We start from the raw sequence: 13622 nt of genomic DNA, 5'->3' as shown, positions 1-13622 counted from the left end.
ACTGTACAGTATTTCTGAGGAGGTGTTCTACATCATAGACATGTTCTTGATGAGATTTATTCTTGAAATTCTTATTTTAATTGGAATCCTTGGAAACAGCGCTACGATAAGAATTTTAGTCTACAACGGTTTTGAATCAACGACAAATATAGCTCTAACGGCTTTAGCAGTATCGGATTTGTTCTATTCAATAACAAACTTGCTGCTATTCATGTACAAATACATACAACTGTTCAACTTTTACACAGCCGAAACTGTAGGTGTTATCGCGTATATTTCTATATATTATTGGAACCAATGTTCAGTATCCATCAGCATCTACCTTGTTTCAATAATAGCCTTTGAGCGAATGATTGCTGTGTGGTTTCCCTTTAGTGTAACCCGCATCATTACACCTGTAAGAATGACCTGCATTTGTATCACAGTTTATGTTGCCATGTCAATTATTTATGTGCCTTATCAACTTATGCTAACAGTTAAATGGACTACAATTACAAAAGATGGAACCAATATTACATTTGCTAAATTAATGTATACTGAATTTCACTTTAACAATGGCATATTCTACGATTGTTTTCGAATGTTTTTAGCTTTCATTACTACTGTCATTGTTCCTGCAACAATAATCATTGTGAGTTCTGTGATGATAATTGTTAGACTAACCATATCAACAAGAAATGTTAGAAGCATGTCTTCAACAAAGGCATCGGATAAAAGAAAAAATGATATGAGAGCAATCAAAATAACTTTAACCTTATGTGTGAGTTTAGTAGTCCTGGTTTTAATTCCTTCAAATACTTTTGATTTTTTGTTTTCTTACGGGGAAGCTGGTGTGTTCGATCAAAATACTGTTTGGACAATTGAGTGGACTCTCTTTAATATTTTCCAGCTGAATGCTACAATTAATTTTATAATATATGTAACAATGAATTTAAAATTTTCAAAAACGTATAAAAAACTATTCTGTTGCTCAGTATAAATGATCATTGATATAAAAAGACCATAGGGTATTGCTTATTTCAATAAACGATAGACGATGAGCACGTAGTTAGATCTTCTAACATCCAGTTAGATCTTCTAACATCTGAGTATAAATGAACTTAGTTATAAATAGACCATATGGTGTTGCTTATTTTAAGGACGAAATAAGCACGTGGATAGATCCTATCACATCCCGTCAAAGGATAATAAATATTATATCCGCTCAAGGCTGCTTATTTCCTCTATAGTTGGCGGTGAAATAGCACTTCCGGCCAAGTATGTACTATAATGGTATTTTTGTAATTATAGGGATTCGCTGTTAATTTTTTTCTGTAGATGTTTTTACTTATTTTTTAATTGTTTATATATATATATATATATATATATATATATATATATATATATATATATATATAAATATATATATATATAAAAATAGTTAAACTATAAACAAGTGTGACAGTTTTTAATAAAATTGTTGCTAATGGATCTTTAGTAGCACATTTAGACATGTAGGCCTACGCACAATTGTAATGCTAAAATAAAATCAAACTTTAAGTGGTAAAAACGGAAAGCATTTCTAATTCTATTCAATATCAATATTAGTTAATTATAATGCATATTTTATAATTCACAAATAAGCGTTTTACCTACCGCGTAAGGTTACATAACATTTTACTGTCCCACTGCCCCTTATTTAATAGGATTTAAATCTATCGGTACATCACTTTATAACACAGCATAACAAAATCACAAGTAACGATAACATTACATTCGTAATATATAATATGTGCATACTTTTTCTTTAATTAATGTAACTTAAATTAATGGTTCTTATCATATTTAGCATTTGAAGTTACAGTAATCAAAGAAGTTATATAATTGAAAATTGACATTTTACTGATGGTCTTTGAAACATTCATAAATATTTACCTTTTGTATGGAGTCTCAAAATAATGTAGGAAACATGATGTATGATGTAAGACTTTTACATTAAAATGAAGTATTTTAAAAATTAATATTTTAAGGATGCATTCATTGCTCAAAACTTTTTTTTAAAACAAATTTTTACAATGAATGGTTTGAAATTTGATTGTTTTCTACACTGTGAGATTTGACGCCTTACAATTAGTATTTTTTAATTAACTTCACATAACATGCTATGAAATTTATATTGTGATTTACTTGTACCTATATGTGACTTATTTATACATTGCACTTCACTATTTTGTAGTTGTTTGGCATTTATACATGCACACTTTGTTTACAACAAAAAAGATCTTTTTAAAAAATAAGCATACTTGTACTTGGTAGTGCAAAGATGTAAGTAACCGTAATTGCAATGTAATTATTGTAATTTTTAATTTTTTTCTCAGATTGTGAATTCAAAGGTGATTGTTAAAAGCATGATCCACTTTTCAAATATCATTAATGTAGTTACTTTGAATTATTGCTGTTTAAAAAATATTTCATCTGAGATACCTGGAAGAATCTCTGATCACATACCATTCTATACATTTTGCAATGCTACTTACAACTTTTGAACTAAATAAATAAAACTAGTTGACTCAATATCATAAGTAACATACTTTTTAATATTATTTTATGAATGATGACACGGGAAACAATTACTTATACTTACTTTAACAAGCTAAAACTTACAAATTTAAGAGCTAGAAAATAATATTTAGGAATGTATGTAATAAATCTTGAAAGCAGTACAAACTTTTACAACTTCATCTTTTAGAATATATTTTAAATTATGTATTAATAGTAGTTTTGCTGTTTCATTGATTACACTAAAAGGCTAGTTTTTTGTACTTGTGTGTGTGAGTGTGTAATATTTTTGTAAATAACAAAAAAACAAAACAAGTTGATTTAAAACCTTCCATAAATGTAATAATATTAAGTGATTTATAAATACCCACTTCTCTATTAGTTAGATGTAACTAATTATAATTAATTATCATAATAGTAATCGTTGTCAGATTATGTTTATTTTGTGTCATTCACGATAAGTTATAAATTGATGTAGTGCTTTTTTTTATACCTTTAATAAATGATTAAAGTAAGACTTACGATTGAGAGGTGCCACTTAGTTAAGCAGATGGTTCATTTTTTTCTCTAACACTGGCATATAAAAGGGTTAATTTGGTTAGTATTATTTATAACTACATTTACTTCAATCTTTTAAATCATAGTTCTTAGCTTCTAATGTCAAGCCAATTCAAGACCATTTTGATATTTTTGAATTTCAACCGATTTATTTCACTGTCACATTCTATTATTTTTTTAAATTGATACATGTATCAGAAAAAATATTTTTTTAAATGTAATATAGTTGTATGATTTTACATTTTTTTCATTTGTATTATAATGAGCTTTATAATTAACTTAGAATATTTCTTGTAGAAATCATCTATTTTTAACACTGCTAATTCAAAACCATATCATCATTCAGTTCATTTATTCTTGCTATCTACTTATAACAACTACAAGGTAAATAGTCAAAAAATTATCAGTTTTTAAAATAATGGAGCCTTTGCAGTCAGATTGATGATAATCTATTACTTTTAGACAGCTAGTATTGTGTTGAATGAGACCTACGCATTACTTGAAATTTATGAAAGATTTAAAAGATTTCATGTTTTTCAGTACATGAATACAATAAATGAATTCACTGCCTGAGTTTAACACTAGAGCCAATAAAAAAAAACCAATGAATTCATATATAAAACAATAAATTGATTTTATAGAAATTATCAACCAAATACTAGATAGATAGAAGCTTCTGCCTACATCAAATGCAATATTTTACGGAGCCCATATATATATATATATATATATATATATATATGTATATATATATATATATGTACATATATATATATATATGTGTGTATAAATATATATACATATATATATATCGCAAATCGTCTAACTAAAAAATTTCAATTTTCTTTTTTTTACATAAATCAAAAGCCAATATGATTCCCAATAATGCCTGAAAATATTAGAGAAATTTGTAGAATGATTATTGAGATATAATCATTTGAACAAACCGCCTATTATTTCTAGCGCTAAAAATCTCGGCGCAAAACGAATATCGCTAGATTTGTCAGTACACTTTTGATCGGGAACGCAGTCGCACGCCGCAATCACACAATTTTACAGCACTGCAGTCACAGTACTTATAAGTAAGGATATTTGATTAATTATGTTCAACTATTCTATTACATTTTATCATTTTAAAGAATAATAAACAAATAGTATTTGTTTAATATAGCCTATTTCCAGATTGTCAATAACCAAACTGATTTGTTTACAATTTTTTAGGCTAACACAATGCTTTGAAACTAGATCTTCATTCTAGAATCTAAATATCAATCAAAACATTATAATTCGAATTATATTTCTACAAGAATGTGCAATAAATTTAATAAATGTTAATTCACTACTAGCTTTAGATTGAGGGTTTAGATACATGTTAAGAGATGTTTATATGGTAGGTTACAAAATGTTTGGCGTACATGTTCAACGACATGGTTAGTTGTCTTTAGTAAAAGCTTTTATGATTAATTTTTCAACAGACAAGCCTTTCTCAACACACCAGCCTCTCCCAACAGACTAGCCTCTCCCAACAGACCAGCCTCTCTCAACACACCAGCCTCTCTAAACAGACCAGATTCTCTCAACATACCAGCCTCTCTCAACACACCAGTCTTACCACATAACAGACCAGCCTCTCTCAACAGACCAGCATCTCCCAACAGACCAGCCTCTCTCAACAGACCAGATTCTCTAAACATACCAGCCTCTCTCAACACAAAAGTCTTACCACATAACAGACCAGCCTCTCTCGACAGACCAGCCTCTCTCAACAGACCAGATTCTCTCAACATACCAGCCTCTCACAACACACCAGTCTTACCACATAACAGATCAGCCTCTCTCAAAAGACCAACCTCTCAACAGACCAGCCTCTCCCAACAGACCAGATTCTCTCAACATACCAGCCTCTCTCAACACACCAGTCTTACCACATAACAGACCAGCCTCTCTCAACAGACCAGATTCTCTCAACATACCATCCTCTCTCAACACACCAGATCTCAACATAACAGATCAGCCTCTCTCAACAGACCAGCCTTTCAACATATCAGCCTCTCAACATATCAGCCTCTCTCAACAGACCAGCCTCTCTCAACAGACCAGCCTCTCTTAACAGATCAGCTTCTCTTAACATTCCAGCCTCTCTTAACAGATCAGCCTCTCTTAACCGATCAGCCTCTCTCAACAGACCAGCCTCTCTCAACACACCAGCCTCTCCCAACAGACCAGCCTCTCCCAACAGACCAGCCTCTCTCAACAGACCAGCCTCTCTCAACAGACCAGATTCTCTCAACATACCAGCCTCTCTCAACATACCAGTCTTACCACATAACAGACAAGCCTCTCTCAACAGACCAGCCTCTCCCAACAGACCAGCCTCTCTCAACAGACCAGATTCTCTCAACATACCAGCCTCTTTCAACACACCAGTCGTACCACATAACAGAGCAGCCTCTCTCGACAGACCAGCCTCTCTCAACAGACCAGATTCTCTCAACATACCAGCCTCTCACAACCGATCAGCCTCTCTCAAAAGACCAACCTCTCAACAGACCAGCCTCTCCCAACAGACCAGATTCTCTCAACATACCAGGCTCTCTCAACACACCAGTCTTACCACATAACAGACCAGCCTCTCTCAACAGACCAGATTCTCTCAACATACCAGCCTCTCTCAACACACCAGTCTTACCACATAACAGACCAGCCTCTCTCAACAGACCAGCCTCTCCCAACAGACCAGCCTCTCTCAACAGACCAGATTCTCTCAACATACCAGCCTCTCACAACCGATCAGCTTCTCTCAAAAGACCAACCTCTCAACAGACCAGCCTCTCCCAACAGACCAGATTCTCTCAACATACGAGGCTCTCTCAACACACCAGTCTTACCACATAACAGACCAGCCTCTCTCAACAGACCAGATTCTCTCAACATACCAGCCTCTCTCAACACACCAGGCGTACCACATAACAGACCAGCCTCTCTCAACAGACCAGCCTTTCAACATATTAGCCTGTCAACATATCAGCCTCTCTCAACAGACCAGCCTCTCTCAACAGACCAGCCTCTCTTAACAGATCAGCTTCTCTTAACATTCCAGCCTCTCTTAACAGATCAGCCTCTCAACATATCAGCCTCTCTCAACAGACCAGCCTCTCTTAACAGACCAGCCTCTCGTAACAGATCAGCCTCTCTCGACAAACTAGCGTCTCTCAACATACCAGCCTCTCTCAACACATCAGTCTTATCACATAACAGACCAGCCTCTCTCAACAGACCAGCCTTTCAACATATCAGCCTCTCAACATATCAGCCTCTCTCAACAGACCAGCCTCTCTCAACAGACCAGCCTCTCTTAACAGATCAGCTTCTCTTAACATTCCAGCCTCTCTCAACAGACCAGCCTCTCTCAACACACCAGCCTCTCCCAACAGACCAGCCTCTCCCAACAGACCAGCCTCTCTCAACAGACCAGCCTCTCTCAACAGACCAGATTCTCTCAACATACCAGCCTCTCTCAACATACCAGTCTTACCACATAACAGACAAGCCTCTCTCAACAGACCAGCCTCTCCCAAAAGACCAGCCTCTCTCAACAGACCAGATTCTCTCAACATACCAGCCTCTTTCAACACACCAGTCGTACCACATAACAGAGCAGCCTCTCTCGACAGACCAGCCTCTCTCAACAGACCAGATTCTCTCAACATACCAGCCTCTCTCAACACACCAGTCTTACCACATAACAGACCAGCCTCTCTCAACAGACCAGCCTCTCCCAACAGACCAGATTCTCTCAACATACCAGCCTCTCACAACCGATCAGCTTCTCTCAAAAGACCAACCTCTCAACAGACCAGCCTCTCCCAACAGACCAGATTCTCTCAACATACGAGGCTCTCTCAACACACCAGTCTTACCACATAACAGACCAGCCTCTCTCAACAGACCAGATTCTCTCAATATACCAGCCTCTCTCAACACACCAGGCTTACCACATAACAGACCAGCCTCTCTCAACAGACCAGCCTTTCAACATATTAGCCTGTCAACATATCAGGCTCTCTCAACAGACCAGCCTCTCTCAACAGACCAGCCTCTCTTAACAGATCAGCTTCTCTTAACATTCCAGCCTCTCTTAACAGATCAGCCTCTCAACATATCAGCCTCTCTCAACAGACCAGCCTCTCTTAACAGACCAGCCTCTCGTAACAGATCAGCCTCTCTCGACAAACCAGCGTCTCTCAACATACCAGCCTCTCTCAACACATCAGTCTTACCACATAACAGACCAGCCTCTCTCAACAGACCAGCCTTTCAACATATCAGCCTCTCAACATATCAGCCTCTCTTAACAGACCAGCCTCTCTCAACAGACCCGCCTCTCGTAACAGATCAGCCTCTCTCGACAGACCAGCGTCTCTCAACATACCAGCCTCTCTCAACACACCAGTCTTACCACATAACAGACCAGCCTCTCTCAACAGACTAGCCTTTCAACATATCAGCCTCTAAACATATCAGCCTCTCTAAACAGACCAGCCTCTCTCAACAGACCAGCCTCTCTTAACAGATCAGCTTCTCTTAACATTCCAGTGTCTCTTAAAAGATCAGCCTCTCTTAACAGATCAGCCTCTCTCAACAGACCACATTCTCTCAACAGATCAGCCTTTCAACATATCAGCCTCTAAACATATCAGCCTCTCTAAACAGACCAGCCTCTCTCAACAGACCAGCCTCTCTTAACAGATCAGCTTCTCTTAACATTCCAGCCTCTCTTAACAGATCAGCCTCTCTCAACAGACCAGCCTCTCTCAACACACCAGCCTCTCCCAACAGACCAGCCTCTCCCAACAGACCAGCCTCTCTCAACAGACCAGCCTCTCTCAACAGACCAGATTCTCTCAACATACCAGCCTCTCTCAACACACCAGTCTTACCACATAACAGACCAGCCTCTCTTGACAGACCAGCCTCTCTCAACAGACCAGATTCTCTCAACATACCAGCCTCTCACAACCGATCAGCCTCTCTCAAAAGACCAACCTCTCAACAGACCAGCCTCTCCCAACAGACCAGATTCTCTCAACATACCAGCCTCTCTCAACACACCAGTCTTACCACATAACAGACCAGCCTCTCTTAACAGATCAGCTTCTCTTAACATTCCAGCCTCTCTTAACAGATCAGCCTCTCAACATATCAGCCTCTCTCAACAGACCAGCCTCTCTTAACAGACCAGCCTCTCGTAACAGATCAGCCACTCTCGACAAACCAGCGTCTCTCAACATACCAGCCTCTCTCAACACATCAGTCTTATCACATAACAGACCAGCCTCTCTCAACAGACCAGCCTTTCAACATATCAGCCTCTCAACATATCAGCCTCTCTCAACAGACCAGCCTCTCTCAACAGACCAGCCTCTCTTAACAGATCAGCTTCTCTTAACATTCCAGCCTCTCTTAACAGATCAGCCTCTCTTAACCGATCAGCCTCTCTCAACAGACCAGCCTCTCTCAACACACCAGCCTCTCCCAACAGACCAGCCTCTCCCAACAGACCAGCCTCTCTCAACAGACCAGCCTCTCTCAACAGACCAGATTCTCTCAACATACCAGCCTCTCTCAACATACCAGTCTTACCACATAACAGACAAGCCTCTCTCAACAGACCAGCCTCTCCCAAAAGACCAGCCTCTCTCAACAGACCAGATTCTCTCAACATACCAGCCTCTTTCAACACACCAGTCGTACCACATAACAGAGCAGCCTCTCTCGACAGACCAGCCTCTCTCAACAGACCAGATTCTCTCAACATACCAGCCTCTCTCAACACACCAGTCTTACCACATAACAGACCAGCCTCTCTCAACAGACCAGCCTCTCCCAACAGACCAGATTCTCTCAACATACCAGCCTCTCACAACCGATCAGCTTCTCTCAAAAGACCAACCTCTCAACAGACCAGCCTCTCCCAACAGACCAGATTCTCTCAACATACGAGGCTCTCTCAACACACCAGTCTTACCACATAACAGACCAGCCTCTCTCAACAGACCAGATTCTCTCAATATACCAGCCTCTCTCAACACACCAGGCTTACCACATAACAGACCAGCCTCTCTCAACAGACCAGCCTTTCAACATATTAGCCTGTCAACATATCAGCCTCTCTCAACAGACCAGCCTCTCTCAACAGACCAGCCTCTCTTAACAGATCAGCTTCTCTTAACATTCCAGCCTCTCTTAACAGATCAGCCTCTCAACATATCAGCCTCTCTCAACAGACCAGCCTCTCTTAACAGACCAGCCTCTCGTAACAGATCAGCCTCTCTCGACAAACCAGCGTCTCTCAACATACCAGCCTCTCTCAACACATCAGTCTTACCACATAACAGACCAGCCTCTCTCAACAGACCAGCCTTTCAACATATCAGCCTCTCAACATATCAGCCTCTCTTAACAGACCAGCCTCTCTCAACAGACCCGCCTCTCGTAACAGATCAGCCTCTCTCGACAGACCAGCGTCTCTCAACATACCAGCCTCTCTCAACACACCAGTCTTACCACATAACAGACCAGCCTCTCTCAACAGACTAGCCTTTCAACATATCAGCCTCTAAACATATCAGCCTCTCTAAACAGACCAGCCTCTCTCAACAGACCAGCCTCTCTTAACAGATCAGCTTCTCTTAACATTCCAGTGTCTCTTAAAAGATCAGCCTCTCTTAACAGATCAGCCTCTCTCAACAGACCACATTCTCTCAACAGATCAGCCTTTCAACATATCAGCCTCTAAACATATCAGCCTCTCTAAACAGACCAGCCTCTCTCAACAGACCAGCCTCTCTTAACAGATCAGCTTCTCTTAACATTCCAGCCTCTCTTAACAGATCAGCCTCTCTCAACAGACCAGCCTCTCTCAACACACCAGCCTCTCCCAACAGACCAGCCTCTCCCAACAGACCAGCCTCTCTCAACAGACCAGCCTCTCTCAACAGACCAGATTCTCTCAACATACCAGCCTCTCTCAACACACCAGTCTTACCACATAACAGACCAGCCTCTCTTGACAGACCAGCCTCTCTCAACAGACCAGATTCTCTCAACATACCAGCCTCTCACAACCGATCAGCCTCTCTCAAAAGACCAACCTCTCAACAGACCAGCCTCTCCCAACAGACCAGATTCTCTCAACATACCAGCCTCTCTCAACACACCAGTCTTACCACATAACAGACCAGCCCCTCTCAACAGACCAGCCTCCCCCAACAGACCAGCCTCTCTCAACAGACCAGATTCTCTCAACATACAAGCCTCTTTCAACACACCAGTCTTACCACATAACAGACCAGCCTCTCTCAACAGACCAGCCTTTCAACATATCAGCCTGTCAACATATCAGCTTCTCTCAACAGACCAGCCTCTCTCAACAGACCCGCCTCTCGTAACAGATCAGGCTCTCTCGACAGACCAGCGTCTCTCAACATACCAGCCTCTCTCAACACACCAGTCTTACCACATAACAGACCAGCCTCTCTCAACAGACCAGCCTTTCAACATATCAGCCTCTCAACATATCAGCCTCTCTCAACAGACCAGCCTCTCTCAACAGACCAGCCTCTCTTAACAGATCAGCTTCTCTTAACATTTCAGCCTCTCTTAACAGATCAGCCTCTCTTAACCGATCAGCCTCTCACAACAGACCAGCCTCTCTCAACACACCAGCCTCTCCCAACAGACCAGCCTCTCCCAACAGACCAGCCTCTCTCAACAGACCAGCCTCTCTCAACAGACCAGATTCTCTCAACATACCAGGCTCTCTCAACATACCAGTCTTACCACATAACAGACAAGCCTCTCTCAACAGACCAGCCTCTCCCAACAGACCAGCCTCTCTCAACAGACCAGATTCTCTCAACATACCAGCCTCTTTCAACACACCAGTCGTACCACATAACAGAGCAGCCTCTCTCGACAGACCAGCCTCTCTCAACAAACCAAATTCTCTCAACATACCAGCCTCTCACAACCGATCAGCTTCTCTCAAAAGACCAACCTCTCAACAGACCAGCCTCTCCCAACAGACCAGATTCTCTCAACATACCAGGCTCTCTCAACACACCAGTCTTACCACATAACAGACCAGCCTCTCTCAACAGACCAGATTCTCTCAACATACCAGCCTCTCTCAACACACCAGTCTTACCACATAACAGACCAGCCTCTCTCAACAGACCAGCCTCTCCCAACAGACCAGACTCTCTCAACAGACCAGATTCTCTCAACATACCAGCCTCTCACAACCGATCAGCTTCTCTCAAAGGACCAACCTCTCAACAGACCAGCCTCTCCCAACAGACCAGCCTCTCTCAACACACCAGATTCTCTCAACATACCAGCCATTCTCAACACACCAGGCTTACCACATAACAGACCAGCCTCTCTCAACAGACCAGCCTTTCAACATATCAGCCTGTCAACATATCAGCCTCTCTCAACAGACCATCTTCTCTCAACAGACCAGACTCTCTTAACAGATCACTTTCTCTTAACATTCCAGCCTCTCTTAACAGATCAGCCTCTCAACATATCAGCCTCTCTCAACAGACCAGCCTCTCTTAACAGACCAGCCTCTCGTAACAGATCAGCCTCTCTCGACAAACCAGCGTCTCTCAACATACCAGCCTCTCTCAACACATCAGTCTTACCACATAACAGACCAGCCTCTCTCAACAGACCAGCCTTTCAACATATCAGCCTCTCAACATATCAGCCTCTCTCAACAGACCAGCCTCTCTCAACAGACCAGCCTCTCGTAACAGATCAGCTTCTCTTAACATTCCAGCCTCTCTTAACAGATCAGCCTCTCTCAACAGACCACATTCTCTCAACAGATCAGCCTCTCTCAACAGACCAGCCTCTCTCAACAGACCAGCCTCTCTTAACAGATCATCCTCTCTCAACAGACCAGTCTCTCGACATACCAGCCTCTCTTAACAGACCAGCCCCTCTCAACAGATCAGCCTCTCTCAACAGACCAGCCTCTCTCAACAGACCAGCCTCTCTTAACAGATCAGCCTCTCTCAACAGTCCAGCCTCTCGACATACCAGCCTCTCTCAACATACCAGCCTCTCTTAACAGATCAGCTTCTCTCAACATAGCAGCCGCTCTTAACAGATCAGCCTCTCTCAACAGACCAGCCTCTCAACATATCAGTCTCTCTCAACAGACCAGTCTTACCATACAAGACACCAGCATCTGTCAACTGACAAATCGTAAATGCACCAGCATCTCTCAACATACCAGTCGTAACATTAAGGCACCAGTAACTCACGAGAGACCAGTCTCTCTCAGCAGACAAGTCGTAATATACAAAAGACCAATCTCTCTCAACTGACTAATCTTACCCTCCAAGATACCAGCCTCTCTCAACAGACCATTCTTACCATACAAGAGACCAGCCTCTCTCAAAAGATTAGTCTTATCCTACAATAGACAAGCCTCTCTCAACAGACCATTCTTACCATACAAGACACCAGCCTTTCTCAACAGATCAGTCGTTACATACAATAGACCAGCCTTAAATAACAGACATTAGACACCAACCTCTCAAAAAGACCAGCCTTACCATACAAGAGACCATCCGCTCTCAAAAGACCAGTCAGACCTATCAAGAATTCAAAGCGACAGATATTCGTGCACTGCAGTACAAGCCTGATGCTACTGTCTACTTCAAAGTGAATTAGCAGATAGCTGGCAATTGCTAAGCTAGGGTCGTAAGATTATGATCTCATCTGTAGCCCCTGTCAAGTTGTACAAGAGCAGAAAAAAAGATAAAAGCTGTCATATATGAGCACCTAAAACAAGTCATAAATACACTTTTTTATGATGATTTCCCTGATTTTAAAAATATGTTGCCATTTTAATTTTTCTTTATGTGACGTTTATTCAAAGAATAAATTTTAAAAATAAACACATTTTTATGTGTTAAATTTTTGTAAAATAAGTAAACATTAAGTCATTATTAATGTGATTAATGTGTTATGTCTCATTCATAATATATCTGACAATAAGGTTTCTGTTTTTACTATTATCATTCTATAAACCCAGCACCCACCAGATTTAGTAAAATAAACAGTGAGAATAGAAAGATGTAATAAATAAAGCATAACCTTCACGTGCTTTGTGTGTATAGCAAATATAGGTCAAATGAGAAATATGCTTCTTTATTAGTTGACCTTGAATAAGAGTTCACGAAAATTACGTAACCGGGGACAACTAAGGCTCTACACATTGAAGGTAGTACTTACATATGTAGTGTATTACTGTAATGTAGTAGAATTACAACAGCAAGACATCAAAATACCTATTCATAAGAGTTAGTAAGTGAGCAGGTGCAGCAGAGTTATGTAACTCTATGCCTGAGCTAATAAAATATAGTTTTCATGAGTTTTGCAAGTGATTCTACATCTCCTTGCATGCCCGTATGTTCAGTTTGTGATATTTTATTGTTTGTGCATGG

Source organism: Physella acuta, unplaced genomic scaffold (assembly GCF_028476545.2).
Source record: "Physella acuta isolate Inbredline_101_S28 unplaced genomic scaffold, ASM2847654v3 ptg000206l, whole genome shotgun sequence".
NCBI classification, from domain to species: Eukaryota; Metazoa; Mollusca; class Gastropoda; family Physidae; genus Physella; species Physella acuta.
This window is presented reverse-complemented; position numbering follows the sequence as displayed.